Source organism: Equus asinus, chromosome 20, assembly GCF_041296235.1.
Source record: "Equus asinus isolate D_3611 breed Donkey chromosome 20, EquAss-T2T_v2, whole genome shotgun sequence".
Taxonomy (NCBI): Eukaryota; Metazoa; Chordata; class Mammalia; order Perissodactyla; family Equidae; genus Equus; species Equus asinus.
In genome coordinates this window covers 52,803,401-52,820,274 of record NC_091809.1, presented here as the reverse complement: position 1 = coordinate 52,820,274, position 16,874 = coordinate 52,803,401, and the positions used below count along the sequence as shown (strand labels likewise).

Sequence of the window (16,874 nt, the reverse complement as noted above, 5' to 3'; positions counted from 1 at the left end):
CAGTGTCCCATATACAAAATAGAGGAAGATTGGCACAGCTGTAAGCTCAGGGACAATCTTCCTCACCAAAAAACCCCATAAACCTTCTTTGTCTCCAGGTGAGAGCAAGTTAATAAACATCAAAGGCACCCTGAGGGTAAAAAAATCTCCAAAGATCAAGGAGATATGTGAAGGATGTTTGCAAAGAGAAATAGATTCTCACTTCTTCCAGCCATTGCCCATCTTTCTTCTCCTAGTTAGGAGGGGCTCTCTGCTATGTATGCTAGTCTTTTGTGATTTAATATGGGGCTACTGTGTTTCTTTGGATGAGCTATAAGATTAGGTATTCTTGTAAGTGGGAGTAGGGGTCTCCCCTGAAGGGTGGTCAGCCTTATTCTCTTGGGTCTGGACCACTAGGATCTAGGCTAGGTTGAGAGCATTCCCCAGGGAAGCTTTAAGACTAACTGTCCGTCCTCACGCGAAAATTCTCCTTCTCGGCTCACTCTGGGGATTTGCGTGTTGTTTATTGTGGGAGGTGAGGACTCCCTTGCCCTCTCTGATTGATCTCTCTACCTTGCTATTGATCACTTTCCTGAATCACAGTCCCATCTGTCATCAGGGTGAAGACTGAGTGGTAAGAATAAAAAATCAGGTGTTGACCATTCTCTGTCCTTTCTCATAATCATCATTATTGGTTGCCTACTCAGTCTGCATTTCCTGTTTCTTCTTTGCTGGCAGAGCCCTGATGTTGCTCTGATGTCTACCTTCCTCTGTAGAGCCATAGCTCAGGGAAGGTGGTCCTATCTCTAGTTCAAGGATAACTCCTGAGTAGTGAAAGCTGTTCATGGTGTTCCATTCCTCCTGTCAGTAATTGGTTTGTGTACCGCATGTAACCCAGTCCTAGCCAATAAAATATGGGTGGAGGTACTCCTTGGAAAGGTTTTCCTTGTTCTCTGTTGGACTTTGTAATGTCTGCATGTACTCTCTGGAACTGCAGCAGCCATCTTGTGACTCTCAAGAGAACTGGCCCAAGGACAAAGCTGATGTGCTAAGGATGGCAGAGTGAAAAGCTGAAAAGAACTTAGGTCCTTGGGGATATAATCAAACTCTTGAAATAACCAAACTTGAAGCCATACTACCTCGAGATTTCTTGATTTTTAAAGCTGGGCAAGTGAGAGTTCTCCTTCATTTGCAGACAAAGGAATTGGACTTATACAGAAATTGGCACCAAGAGTAACAGCACCAATGGGGTAAAACCAATTCATTAACCAAGAGAAGCACAGTAGAAGGCTGTTCTGAATACTAGTCCTTTAGAAATATATATGTATATTTATATCCTGAAAAATTTATATAAGCATACATACATAATGTATATACAGAAATATTTATTTTTAACCCAGAAATTATATTCTAAAGTGTATATTCCAGAGAAACCGTTTTATATGCATTTCAAGAATATCAAGAGCATCATTGTTCTCAATAACTCCTAAAAAAATTACTCACATATCTACCAAATATGGAATGGATAAATAAATTGTGGTACTTTGATACATGGGAATAATATACAGCAACGAAAATGAATAAACTACAGTTATATTCAGGAATATGATGAATCTTACATAATACTGAACAGAATAATATGTATTGTGATTTCACATATATATATATGTATATACACAGAGAGAGAAAGACAGTTTTTAAACTATATTGCTGAGAAATGAATACATAGGTTTAAAACTATAGGGGAAAGCAAGAAAGTGATTACAATAAGAGTTAAGATAACAGTTACCTTCCAGGGCGCAGGGAGAGGATGGAGAAGAGAGGAAGGCGGGGTACTGACCTTCACAGGGCTGTTCATTTGCCAAATTGTATTATTTTATGCACTTTTCAGCAAATTGTACTTCCCAAATAAAAATTTTTGAGTGGCACGTGCACACACAAACACACACACACACCCCTCTTCCTAAGGAGAGAAATCTTTGGTGGATTTCCCTACAGAAGACACTGTGTACTGTAATGAGTATCAAATACAAATATCACCTTGATATTAAACATAGCACGTTCTTCCTCGGGGCTACTTCTTACACTAGTTCTGCTGACACCACACCAAAGTATACTCTAGTGGCTAGTTTGGTTTAAGCTAAGATCAAATTTCACAGAACCTGGAGGAAGGGGGTCACAAAATTAATTCTCCATAGGAATTATCTTTCTTACCTTAGCTTTTGAAAAGTTTCTTGACAGTGAGTTCAAGAAGAGCTCTTGAACCAAAGCTTGGCTGCGATTATTTAAGCCTAGACAAAGCCACCCACATAAGGCTAGATTTGGTAAATTTAGTTTCCTGGGATACTCTTCAAGACAAAGTAGATGTTAAATGTTCTGTCTAGATACATCAATGCAGCCATTAGCTCTGGGGTTATATGCTCTGTTAGGCATTTCCTAAAATGATAACTTTGGTTTTAACATGGTTGATCCTCTCTTAATGGAGATAATTAAAGATTAGGGTCAAATGTCTATTAAAATCACTGGTAGTTCATGATGGTAAAGCCGTGTCACTGCCATCTAAGAGGATTCTTTTTTTTCTTTAGAGATTGGCACCTGAGCTAACAACTGTTGCCAGTCGTCTTCTTTTTTTTTTTTCTGCTTTTTCTCCCCAAGGCCCCCCAGTACATAGTTGTATATTTTAGTTGTGGGTCCTTCTAGTTGGGGCATGTGGGACACCACCTCAGCATGGTCTGATGAGTGGTGCCATGTCTGCACCCAGGATCTGAACCAGTGAAGCTCTGGGCCACTGAAGCGGAGTGCATAAACTTAACCACTCTTCTTAACTTTGTTTCTTGTTGCAGTCATATATGCATCCAACTCATCCAAAAAAAAAAAAAAGAAAAAATCAAGTTCTTAATGGACAAATTAAAAAGAAGGGGGAACCAGAGCATATCTTTCTTTTATCCCACTAAAAGTTATCTGATCTGTCAAATGGATTTTCCTTCCATCAGTCTCAAGGTTGTGGATTAGTGTAACTTCATTATGTGTATCAACAACCAGGAGAATTAATAGCCAATAGTGTGTGAGTGTGTGGTGAATACGTGCAGCCTAGTGCATAACTGAATCCTAGATAGTGAAAGGCCATTGAAACATCTCTCCACACAGAGCACTCACTCTGCAGTATCTCAGGATTTTGCAGTGGTAGCCGTGACTAAAGTCATCTTCCTAAAGAGCACAGCCCTAGTGCTTCTACAGTTCTAAGACATCTGCTTCATCTAAGACCACCAGGAAGTTTTCTCTGAATCCCTTACTTGCTTCTACTTCTGAATTCTCTTTTCTCATCTGTCTCCTCCACTGTTTTAAACAAAGCCAATTCTGCCTGTGCCAAATATTGGAAAGAGTCAGGAAGCCAAGACTGGCAAAAGCCCCTGGTTCCAGTGTTCACCCAGACTATTTTCCTGCTTCCCTATTGGACTGTAGCTCTAAGGTCCCATTTCCCTGCGCATTTGAGTTTTTGGCCTATGCTCCAGTTTCTGGCAGCTACCCCAGACCCTCCTTCTTATCCTTGTTGGTATAGACTCACTTCTCTGGCTTACCAGCCTGGGGCCTTCCACTCAACTAATCTTTGCACTTCCTCCTGGTTTTAACACTTCATCTGTGCTCCTGAGGCCAGCTTGGCCTGTGGTTACCCACAGCAGCCAGCCACTCCCAGCCCACTCATCAGGGGAGCATAATCACACCATACATCTAGAGTAGCTCTTATTACCATGTTGTAAATATTTGCTGTCTGCAACTTTTGTAGACCATGAGCTTCCAAGGGCAGGCATTATCATATTCATCTTTGATTCTTCTAGCACAATCCATGGCACAGAGGATCAACCTCATTTTATAAATAGTACTGGTCACTTTTGAAGAGGGCATGAAGAAATTCGTTTATATTATCTTTACACTCTAGTAGTTCACCGATCTCATCAGTTGGCTGAGAAATGTCATTCGGGTTGCTCTTTCATTCACTTATTAATCTTAAGTGCTTATTATGTGCAAAGCACTGTAAGTACAATAGAGGAAAATGCATTTATTTTTCTGTTTTTTACTTATTTGCTATTGATTCCAGTCTCAACTGGGCTGAAGGAGAATAAAGAATGGAAGAAAGCCCTGTGCGTGTGTGTATGTGGGGGGCTTGTGCACTAAGAGTGGGCTCTCCCTGCCTACGCTTCCTCCTTGAGGTCCCTCCCCTGCCCCGGTACCCCCGCCCACAGTCCCTAACCCCCAGTCCCCTACCATCAGCCTCCACCCATCTTCTCTTCAGGCCAGACGAGACTCAACCTTCAGATGGGAGACTGGAAAAGATGGCCTTTAAGGATCGTCCCAACCAGGAGATTTTCTAATTCCATGAGTAAGTAATTTTTATCTAACTTTTTAAAGGAGCTTAAAGATTACTATCCTCCTATTCAACAGGCATTGATGACAAAGGCTTTAGGTGTTTGAGTAACACTTCCCTTAGGAGTATCTTGTGCTCAAAAACTGCTGTACCTTAAAGAACTAACATGTACAAAGCCAAGCTTGTACTGCAATAGTGCCTTTGAAAGAACGATAACAAAGGAAAAAAGTGTTTAGAGTAAGGATGCAGTGATTTGACTCCTTAATCATTGTAAATTACTTACTAGTCATTAGTTTCCTATCTAGGCGACTATCTTGGGATGAGGGTAGGATTAGAGGGAATTTTAAATTCTCCATCTTGTTCGCTTTTCTGTTCTCTGTTCTCAGTAGCCATTGCAATGATTGGCACAGGGTGGGCACCAGGCAAACCTTTGTTGGATAAGTATGTGTTTCAATGTCAGAGATACAATCCCTAACTAGTCACCTAAGAACTAACTCTTGCTTATGTGAATTAATGAGTTAATAGTGGTTATATGAATAGGAGGTTTGATAGAAAATGCCAGCCTATAACATAATTAGCACACATGGATAGCAGCCCACGGATAAGACTGCCCTTATGAGAAGCATAACTTCTGAAGCCAAACTAGGACCATAGGTTAATGAGGAATTTTGAGCTGCTTTCATATGCAAGATGAAACTTGCACAAAAACTCCTTTCTCTTCCTACAACTGCACATGAAAATATTCTACACCGCCTTCATGTCCTCCTGCTACAGTAGAGGAGCCATCCTCTCTTCCTATTAAAACCCAGTCCCTTCATCTGCATTTGGGTTTTCAATTCCCCCAGCTTCTGAGGAATTGTATGTTATTATAACTTGCATATTAAGGCTGTTATTCTCTTTTAATTTTCAAACATGCTCAGATAGTTCTCATTTACAAAAGCAAAATAAAATTTTCTCCACCCCATGATCTCCTCAATCTACTTCCACTTTGCAGCCAAAACAAAGAATCCTCACTACTTGGTATTTTCATTTCCATCTCCATCCTCAGCATAATCTGGCGTCTGACTCCATCACACCAATGAACAGCTCTGGTAAAGATCGCCATTGACCCTCTGTGATCATCCTCCAAGGATGTTTTCAGTCCTTGCCTATTTAACTCTTGCAATCAGTCGGCACTGCTGACAGTTCCTTCCTTTTCCTCTTCACTTTTGTGACTCAACATTCTCCTGATTTTCCATGGATCTCCTGGCCATTTCTTCTTTGTCTCCTCTGCAACTTCCTCCCTTCCACGAGGCCATTAAGTATCAGAATTCTCTACTCTTCATTCTAACATCTCCTCATTTTCTGCTCTGTGTTTTCTTTCTAGGCCAGTGGTACTCAAACATGGCTGCACCTGGAGAATCACATGGGGAGCCTTAAAAAATATTGATTCAGAGGTACCCTCGAGAGTGGTCTTTTCTTTTCTTTTTTTTTTTTTTTGCAGGGGCAGATTTGCCCTGAGCTAACATCTGTTGCCAATCTTCATCTTTTTTTTTCTCCCCAAAGTCCCAGTGCATGGTTGTATATCCCAGTTCTAAGTCCTTCTAGTTCTTCTATGTGAGCTACTGCCACAGCATGGCAACTGACAGACAGGTGGTGGTGTTCTGCAACCAGGAAGTGAACCCAGGCCACCAAAGTGCTGAAAGCGCAGAGCTTTAATCACTAGGCCATCAGGGCTAGCTCCAGAGATTTCTATTTAATTAGTTTTATAAACAGCCTGGGCGCTGGGATTTTTAAAAGCCTCCAGGGGATTCTAAAGTGCAGCCCAAGTTGAGAATCACATCTTTTGGTTATGTTCTCCCCACACATGGCTTTAATGACAACCTTGATTCAGATGACTCAACAGTTTTTATCTCCATCCCAGAGATCCTCTTTGAGTTCTTGACCCATAGAATCCACTGTTTTTTTGACATTTTCACTTGGCTGCCTCACTTGGTACCTCCCCAAGCTCACCTCACATCACCCTCTCCCTGCCCTTTGTCCTCCTTCCACACTGATCTTCCCAAGCCCCCAAGTCTCTTCAGCTCTAGGGCCTTTGTACCTGTAGTTCTCTCTGCCTGGACTACTCATCCTCTTCTCCTTTAGCTAGCTAACTCTTCCTCTTCCTGCAGTTCTTGGTTTGCAGACCATTGCCACTTCCCCTGGGAAGGCTTTCCTACATCCCCAGACGTCTCTCACAGCAATATGTACCGTCCTTTCAAAGCACTAATTACAGTTATAATTTTAACTTTATTTGCATGATTACTTATTTTTTTAAAGATTTTATTTTTTTCCTTTTTCTCCCCAAAGCCCCCCGGTACATAGTTGTATATTCTTCATTGTGGGTCCTTCTAGTTGTGGCATGTGGGACACTCCCTCAGCGTGGTTTGATGAGCAGTGCCATGTCCGCGCCCAGAATTGGAACCAACGAAACACTGGGCCGCCTGCAGCGGAGCGCATGAACTTAACCACTCGGCCACGGGGCCAGCCTCGCATGACTACTTATTTAAATCTTTCTTCCGTACTGGGCAGAAGCTGCAAATGTTTTTGTTGTTTATTATTTTACCGTATTTTGTGAAATCTAAGATACTGACTATAAAATGCATCATTATTTTATATATTCTTAAGAAAAGAAAAGCACTGACAAGATTGCCATCTATTTTAAGAGAATTTTAAATCTTACGTAGTGAAAAAACCATATCAATCAAACACTATATTATTGGAGCATTACACAATGATTAGTCCATAATGAGCACTTAAATATTTCTTTAAAAAGTGAAAGAAGAATTCTTGGGAGTGGAGCTTCTAGTATGTTTCAAAGGTTTATGGAGATAATGGGAAAGAATATTTGAAAGTTGGGGAACCCATTCCTGGGATGAAAAGATTGCTTAAGGCAGCTCATAATCCATGATGGCACTCTTTTTAATAGACTTTATTTTTGAGAGTGGTTTTATATTCATAGTAAAACTGAGCAGAAAATACAGAGAGTCGCAGTATGCCCCCTGCCTGCACACATGCATAGAACTCCCCCATTGTCAACATTTCCCACTAGAGTGGTACATTTATTACAATTGATGAACCTACATGGACAGGTCATAATCACTCAGTCCATAATTTACATACAGTTCACTCCTGATGTTGTATATTCTATAGGTTTTCAAATGTATAATGACGTGTATCCATCATCACAGTATCCTATAGAATGGTTTTACTGCTCTAGAAATTCTCTGTGTTCTGCCTATTTATTTCTCCTTCTCCTAACCCTGGCAAACACTAAGCTATTTACGGTCTCCATAGTCTTGCCTGCTCCAGAATTTTATGTAGTTGGAATCATAAAGTATGCAGCCTTTTCAGATTGGCTTCTTTCACTTAGTCATACGCTTTTAAGGTTCCTGCATATCTTTTCATGCCTTGATAGCTCATTTCTTTCTAGGCCTGAGTTATATTCCATTGTCCGGAGGTACCACAGTTTATCCATTCACCTCCTGCAGGACATGTTGGTTGCTTCCAAGTTTGGGCAATTATGAGTAAAGCTGCTGTAAACGTTGGTGTACAGGTTTTCATGTTGACATAAGTTTTCAACTCCTTTGGGTAAATAAGTATTACGCAGCATGATTGCTGGGTCATATGGTAAGAGTATGTTTAGTTTTGTAAGAAACCATCAAACTATCTTCCCAAGTGGCTGTACCATTTTGCATTTCCAGTAGCAATTAATTAGAGTTCTGTTGTTCCACGTTCTCCCCAGCATTTGGTACTATCAGTGTTTTGGATTTGGCCATTCTAATAGGTGTGTAGTGGTATCTCATTGTTTTAACTTATAATTCCCTAATAGCATTTGATGTGGAGTGTCTTTTCATATGCTTATTTACCATCTGTATACCTTCTTTGGTGAGGTGTCTGCTCAGATCTTTTGCCCATTTTTTAATTGGGTTGTTCCTACTTTTATTGTTTTTTAAAGATTTCTTTGTATATTTTGGATAACAGTCCTTTATCAGGTATATCTTTTGCAAATATTTTCTCTCAGTCTGTGGCTTGTCTTCTCATTCTCTTGAGATGGCATATTTTTTTTGACCTTCTTGTTCAAGTTCTTCAGGTGCACTTTCTGAAGGCTGCTTGAGAGAAGCATCACCCTTGCTTTTTACTGAGGGCCTCCAAGAGGAAAAGGAGCCCCCCTGCGAGTTGTTTACCTGTGTCCAAGTGTTCTTCTCTCACTTTCAGGGTGTAGCCAACTCTCCGTTTTGCTTTCTGACTTAAATAAGGAGACATCTTTCACGTCTGGGTCAAGAGGTCCACCCCTCAAACAAGGTAATTTAAGACGAATGACAGCCGCCCAGGAACTCAAATCAATAAAGTCCCACACCTCCTGGAAAGTCCTTGCCTTTTCACTCTGCGAGCAGCACTTTTCCAAATGCTCTGGCCAGGACTGACTGATGTCCCGAAACAGACCATCTCTGAGCTCTAATTCCTCCACTTTTTCCCCCCAGGCGTCTCCTGCTCAGTGTCCCTGTAACAGTGGGCTTCTTGGTTAGCATTATTACCCTTTATTTCCTTTTCATTTCAATCTATAACTTAGCAAGAATTGCGAGGAAAGGACATTTGAGGTTGCCTCTGTTTTAAAACAAATGATATCCTGTTCTCAGCAAGGTGCAAGTCAAATGGAAGACATTTTTCAAAAGAGAAAAGGCAATTCTGTTCTCTCAGCGACTTTCAGAAAAAAAGTCTGTGAGTTAATAGTATTCCTCTGGAGTGGAGCAGGCTAGAACTAAGCAGGGTACAGAATGTGGAAACTAGATACTTCCGGGTGAAGTCTTCTGTGTGATTCCATTAGTCTGGTTGAAGTGAATTACCAGAATTTGGGGCATTTACCTATTCAAACATAAATATGAAAGTGAAATACAAGGTCACCTGTGTTTCGGGGTTATCTTTTTTCCCCCTTTAATGAAGCCCATGCTAACACTTTCTACACTGAGGACAACAAAATGGAACTTTACTCTAGTATCATTAGTGAATTGACGACACGGATCGAAAAGCCCCTGTTGTTCTCTTTATACAATAAATAATGCATATTATGAGCTTTGCAGGGAACAAATGAGTACTTTCTGAATAACTGATTTCCATCTTTTTTATTTTTTCTTTTCTTTTCCTTTCTTTTTTTGTGTAGAACATTATGACTTCATGTGTGTATTTGATAGGTTTCAGAGTATGATTTTCGAGTGTCCCTTTTAGACATTTGAAACATGCAGCAAAGACAAAATCGAAAGGTAGAGACTTGAGACAGCGTGTGGGAGGACAGCCTGATCTGAGCAAGCTTCTGAGGTGCTTCCTTTTAAATCAGTTGTGAATAATTCTACTTCATATCTACTTCTTTCCTCTGTCTACTTTGAGAGAAAGAAGTTTGGTGATTAGTGAGATTTTTTCCCCTCCACTAACATTCCGTTATTAATCACATTTAATTTTTTGGTGGGAGTAGGGAATAAGTCATGGAAATTAAAATTCCTTTTTTTCTCAAGTATTGTCCTATGATTGCAGGGCGCTTTGTACTTGCAAAGCTCTTCATCAAAGCCCTGTGATGCAGGTGTCTGACTTCCCACCTGCATCAGTCCCAATGAGCTGGGTTGTGCTGTAGAAACAAATAACGCCACTTCTCAATGTCTTAAAGCAGCCAAGTTAGTTTATTGCTATGGTCCATACCCATTGTAGACCACCAAGGTCAACTACTTATCCTAGACACTCAGGGCCAGGCCAACAGAGACTCCATCGCAACACAAGCTTTCATGGTAAGAGAGGTGAGAAAAGGCTTGAAAGCACAGCTGTCATGTCCACTCACCTTTTGTTGGTCAAAGCAAGTCATAGGGATAAGTTTGATGTTATTGGGGTGGGGAATTATATACATCACCCAGAGAGGAGTAGAAAATATTTATGAGTAACCATACCATTCTCCATGACACCTTACAGGCAAGGAACTTGAAGCTCAGAGAGACTAAGACATGGCACAGGGTCAACGGGGTATATAGGAGGGAGGCTGTGTCTTCTGACCTAAGGGTCGGATGTTACCAACTCTAAGTACCTATATTTGCTGACTTCTCCCTCCCTCTGGAAGATACAGGGGACATTACCCGATTCTTGAATTTCACTTACATTCTGTGGCTGATCAAATCCTTTCATTTCAATGTTAAAATCTTCTGTTTTCTTACACTCCCCAAAGCATATAGGAGTCATGTGTTTTTTTGGCTTGCTGGTGACTATACATGTGACTCGAGTTATGTAACTGAGTAGGCAACTGTCTAGTCTGATTTCAGAGAGCTGAAAAGACTGTGTGAACACTCCCCCACCCCTGCTCCTCGATGCCTGAAGCTCCCCCAATAGCTACGGTTATTAATAGCTCTCATTAATTGAGGTGCTTCTGTGTCAGGAATTGTGCTCAGTGCTTTACTTTTGCAATCTCGCTTAACCCTGCAAAGTGAGGAACATCAATGCCCCACTTAACAGATGAGAAGTTCATGGTTCTTTAACTTTCTCAAAGTTGTGCAGTGAGTGAGGAATGAAACACAGTTCTTCTTGACTGCCAAATCTGTGCTTTTGCCCTCCATGCTTTATTGCTTCCCAAAACAGGCTCAAGACTTTACATTCCACAATCGCATATAAAATTTCAGTGCAGATCCCCCTGGGAGAGGGGCAAGACTTGGTACAGTACAAATAAAGCTTCTTTGAGAATAGTTTAGTTTTAAAAGGAGAAGATTTAGGCAAAGTTGGAGGCAGGCTACGGGAGGGATGCTACGTGGTGGGAGTAGGAAAGAATTTCCCTGTATTAATTTCCTAGCAAAGTAACAAAATACCACAAACTGGGTGGCTTACACAATAGAAATTTATTGTCTCACAATTCTGGAGGCTTGAAATCAGAGATCAGTGTCAGCAGGGTTGGTTCCTTCTGAGGGCTGTGAGGAAGAACCTGTTCCATGCCTCTTCCCGAGCTTCCAGAAGCCTCAGGCGTTTGTTCCTCAGCTTGTAGAGGAGGTTCTCACTGTGTCTTCTCTTTATGTGTGTCTGTGTCCAAATTCCCCCTTTTTATAACAACACCAGTTATATCGGATTAAGAACTTACCCTAGTCCAGTATGGCCTCACCTTAACTAATTATATCCACAACAATCTTATTTCCAAATAAGGTCGGGTTCTGAGGTACTGAGGGTTAGGACTTCGACATTTGAGGGGAACACAATTCAACCCATAACAGGCCCCAGTGAGGGACGCTCACACCTCTATAACGCTGGAATAGGTTGCTGCTGCTAGAGCTTCCCCACGGGCTGCCTGGAAAGGCAGGTGACCCAACCCAGGAAAATGAGGTATGCTGATGCCTGGTGGGGTGGATTCTGACCAGTGAGAGGCATGGACTTAGAGATCTCTGACTCTGAGAGCTTGGCAACACAAGTCATTGAATCATCATGTGATTTTGAAAGCCAGGCAAGTATGTACATCTGGAGAATAAAACAGAATCACACAAGCTTCCCAGAAGTCCCCCATCCTACCCACCTGGCTCTACCTCTCTCCCTGTTCCCCTCCTTTGCTCCCCAGGGTGACCTTCCTGCCACAGCTCATAAACTTTCGTCTCGCGATGTTTTCTATGGGGACCCAGGATCAGTGGTCTGCTCTGCGTTGGAAAAGGCACTTCTAATCTGGAACATTTTCCTATTTTTTGTAGCCATTTTGTGCCTTTTTAAAAGTCTCCCTTACCCCCGCCCTCCCCCACTCCCCTTCGGCTTGGTATCTCATTCCCAAAAGAGTTACTTTTACATTTATTTTTGATAATTCACTGGGTGAAAAATCGAAGATACAGCATTTAGACAACACATTAGTATTCATGGAAGTGCTTTTTTATACTCCTCATTACTGAATACATTTTCTGCTGGAAATCCTCTATCATGCTCCCAGAGGTGACATTATTTTGAAGCTACAGCGAGCAAAGAACTGAAAAAATCTTCCTAAGCTGGTTTGTGCACCTCCACTTCCTTCTCAATCTTGGTCTCTCAGATGCCTTCCAAAAACATAGAAAACTTAAGGACAAGTCACTTAAAAAGAAATGTGGTTGATCTCTTTGGGTTCATAGAACACTGGTATGTGCCCCCAAAATTGCAGCCATTCTCCAACAGGCTAACTTTGTAAAAGTGTAGTGTGCATGTAACTGTCATGCCCAGGCGTTGGGGTCAGCACTCAGCCATTCTGACTGATGTGGGTTTAGAATTTATTGGCAGGGTGGTTTGGGGGACTTAAACACCATAAATGGGCTGTGATCATGGCCCACCACTTCCTCTCTGGGCCTCAGGTCTTCATCCTGTAAGATGGGGAGCAAGAGTGTGGACGGCCTTTGAGACGCTTCCCAGTGCTGACATTCTGCAATTTTTGATTCGCATCAATTATGGATACCGTCACATCACCAGTCCCTTGCGTGAGGAAAAGCAATCATTCCTACTTTATGTGTAACTAAATCTGCTGCTCACAACTTTGCTGAGAATAGATTTGTTAAGACCAGCAGGGAAATGCTCATTGTCTAACTCGGTATAAGCAGCCAGTTTAGCCAGAGGGAGCCTCTTTCTGGGGAGGAGGTGTCTCTTAGTTAATAAAGACTGCAGAGCTGGCTGCTCAGATGAGAAACAAGTGAGAATCACAACCAGACCTCGGAAGAGCTGTAACAGGAGAAGGGGGCCATTTCAGCCGGGTAGCTTTGCCAGGAGTTTGCTGGAGCTAAATGACTAGCCCTCAAGTTGCTTCAGCGTTGGAGAACATCTGGGTGCTTGGTACCCAGGCAACCAAGGAGCCTGGCAGCAGACATGGACTGGAAAGTCATACACCCTTCCCCTGACACACCCAGACACCTTTCGAGGATGGAAAGAGGAACTGAGGCAGTTCTTTAAAACACTGCGCCTTCTTAAAAAGCACTCTGAAGTGCTTAGACTGAAGTAATCTTAAACTCCTCTGTACACTCATTTAACTTTCTCTTCTCTGTTTGCCATCAGATGAGGCCTGTTAAGGGCAACCCAATTAGCTGCAGACCAGACAAAGAAATTACATTTTCCTTGTGCATCTGAGTTGTGCTATAAATTTTGTGAGCTCTAAACTTGAGGAACCCCACCATATATAAAAGAGATCAAGACAGGGGATGCTCTGCAAGAGGCAGAGATGAGTAGCCTTGACCCTGTCCCTCTTAGACATTGCAGTGTTCCAAGGCCCCTCTGAAGGACAAAGTTTGTAGGCACACGGCCTCTGGTGTCAATCTTAGCTCTCCTACTTACTAGCTATATGGCTACAGTCAAGTCACCTAAACTTTCTGATGGGATTTTTGTAAGGCTTATATGAGAGAATGAAGGTATTATAAAGGACACACAGAGGGCTGTACACACACGGGTGCTACATAAATAAGGTGGGATGACAGCATCACTCTGCGAATTATGGGAAATGCCTTGGTTGGTGCTTCTGCAAATTGCATTTTGCTCACCTTGGGACCTCACAGGCTCCTAACTCATGTAACCAAATAGCTGAAACTATGGGAAAATCAATTTACTCTCAGTCAAAAATCTCAGCGTTTTGTCTTCAAAAAGAAGTTTCACTTCAAAAATAAAAGGTTAAATTTACAATAGGCAAATATTCCTATAGCCTAAGCAAATGGCAAGGTTTGAAAATAATTTCCCCATCACTTCGTTTTATGCCTTCTCGCTTTGCAGTAGTGAATGAAATGATAATCTTGAACACCATCGTTGAAATCTAATTTCCACCTTGGCAGAATTGTTCTCACGCCTACATTCACAAAATTCTCAAGAGATACTCAGGCTACCAGTAAAAGGTCCTCACTGTTCAGGCACTATGGAGATACATAGGTAAGGTAAACAGTTGCATTTCAAAGTAATTTACTTATGCTCAAAGGGTAGCATGCTACGGTGGCCAGAACCCAAGGGTATGATAGAAATCTTGGCCTGGCTCTTCCATTAACAAGGGGCCTAATTGGAACAAGCTCCATTCTCCTCATTTATCAAACGAATTGCAACATCAACTTCCCAGGCATTTGAGAGTTTTTAGTATCACAGGTAACATTTAAGAAGGGAAGTTATAAATCGTAAAGCTTTGTTAATTTTTATTTTATGGGTCACGATGATAGTCATCAGCAGTGCATGATTCCTCAGCATTACTGCTAGTTAGTATCTGTAATGAATTTCTCAGTGAATTCGTATATCCCAGGGACTTTTCCACCCTTTACAGTTCAGGATTGATTACTTAAGTCAGAGACCAAAGCAGCAGCCTGGTGGTCTCCTTGTCCATACTGCCCCTGCCTGGACCTGCCGAGCGTAAGGTGAGTCCAAGCAGAGGAGAATGCAGAACGCATAAGGCACGGGGGGTTGCAGCTTTGGAGGGACACAGGGCTCTGCATTGCCTGCCATCCTAAGCACTGCTCTTAGCAAATGGCCTGGCCACGTCTTTTCTTGTGATGCAACTAGGCAGAAGAGACCTTCATTCAACTTAGTTGGTATGTTGAAAGCTAAGGGGGACAGAGTGTGTTTCGTCCATCACTTTATTTGCCAATATAGTCCCTAGCACAGATTAGGTGTCAAAAATTATAGGCCAAATAAGTAAATAAAGTCTAAATGAATAAATAAAAGAAGTATAAAAAGTTTACAGTGTATCAGAATGCTATTAATGACTACACCAGACCAGCTTCATACTTCCTTCCTTAAATAGGCTCCTTATCTCTTCTTGTATGCTCACCCTCAGTATCCTACAGACAAACTTTGGCTTTGTCCACACACCCTCAGAGGAGACAAGACCTGCTCCAGGTGCATCTCTGTCAGAGCACCTTGTAATCTAGATTAAAACTCTGTTTAATTTTGTTACCAGTCCATAATTGCTCACTTAAAAACATCTTCTTTCTTTTTCAGAACAGCACCTTGCAAAATATTTTACTATTTTCCTCGTAATGAATAATTTTCACAATAACAAGAAGAAACCTCTGGATCCATGCCATCGCATTCCATCTGGCTGCCTCACCTGGTGGGGAGGAGGCTGTGAGAGAGTGCTAACGCTGAGGCACCAGCCGTCTGCTCACTGAGGTTAAGCTCCTTAGTTACCATCCTTACAGTCGTCCCTGTATTAGGCGACACATAGTGAAGAACGAGTGTGCAATTCTCTCAGGAAATTTGGCTTAAAAATGATAAAAACATGGCTGGTGCCATAATTAGTAAATTATTTATTCAGAAAATCACAAGGAAGGAGTACAAGAGAAAGAATAAGAGGCATAGAAACTAAACCTTACTGACTTATTGAGAAAAGATGCTTTTAGGATTGTGTTAGATGTTTTTTACAGAATTTCTTTTAAATGTATCTTCTTCTCCCCTCTCAATTTTTTTTTCAGGTGCAGTAAGGGGTGGAGTTGGGGAATGGTGTGCCAGGATCTCCTGCCCCACTGAGCGACCAGGGAAGTCAGAGAGGATGGAGACCAGCTGACCTCAGACCATCAGGAAGCCTCGTGGAACTCATGATGCACATGGACTTGTAGGAAGTGGCAATAGGAGGTCTCGGGCTCAGCTCAAAGGGCTCAGCTTAGACAAAAGCTTAAAAAAGTTAACTCTCTTGCCTGTTTCACAATGTGTCTTTCTCCACTCCCTCCCAGAAAAGAAGAGGAGGGGGTGTAGGCAGAGTTGATTGACTAGGGGCAAGGATCGCTTTATCTGGAGAGGTGGAAAGAGCAAGTCTGCAAGTGTGGCCTCATCCTGAGATGTTTGGGCTCAAAGGTCTCATCAGGTGATCTGACCTTTGCCTCCATGGATTTCTGGCATCTTGGAATAAGTAGCATCAACCTTTTAGCCTTGGAAAAGTCTCTAGAGGGATTAGGGTTCCCTGGACTTCATACCAAGACTTTGCTTGGTTCTCTGTATTTCTACTGACTGGTCCAGCAAAGTAGAGAAGTTGTAAGAATCTTAACTTGGACTGTATAATTATACTCAGATCACAAAAGGAGACTGTAAACACCTCTACAATGAGAGGATATATAGAATGTCACTGGAGGCACGTAGATTGTCCAAAAACCAAAGGAGAAACAATTGTAAGCCAAGGTCAGTTTGAAACAGCACCTGACCACAGACTCCTAGCCATCTGGCTCCCTCTATTTCCAGCCGGTTTTCCCCCTTCTCATATGTATTGACTTCCCACATTAGTTTATCGTATTCTCGAGGGTAAGGACCACGCCTGAAATTGTATCCTGAACACGTCTGTAACTTTGCTAGTTGGGCTCGCTCAATAGAATCTCAGCTCCAAAGGGACTTTGTCTTATTCGTGACTGCATCCCCAGGGCCAGGCACATAGCTATGCTCAATAAATATTTATAAATGAATAAATTGATGCATCTATGTCTTCTGGTATAGGAGAGTGCCTGCTATATAGTAGACCCTCTGTCAAGATTAAACTGAACTCGGAGACCGTTCTCACTCCTTTGCAGGACCTGTCTCCAGCTTGCGAGCCTGGGAATGAGGCTAA

General features: G+C 42.0%; 1 long non-coding RNA gene across 2 annotated transcripts in view; it reads left to right on the top strand.

Moving 5' to 3' along the window:
* LOC123278857 (uncharacterized) overlaps positions 1 to 16,874 on the top strand; it is a 183,471-nt gene that overhangs the window by 151,922 nt on the left and 14,675 nt on the right. The window contains exons 1-3 of one of the 2 annotated variants that reach the window (XR_006516542.2): positions 4,270 to 4,357; positions 15,281 to 15,451; positions 15,754 to 16,453. This is a non-coding gene — a long non-coding RNA (uncharacterized lncRNA). Of the gene's footprint in view, positions 1 to 4,269; positions 4,358 to 15,280; positions 15,452 to 15,753; positions 16,454 to 16,874 lie in introns of those variants that run through there. The other variant, XR_011495700.1, reaches the window with a different exon arrangement.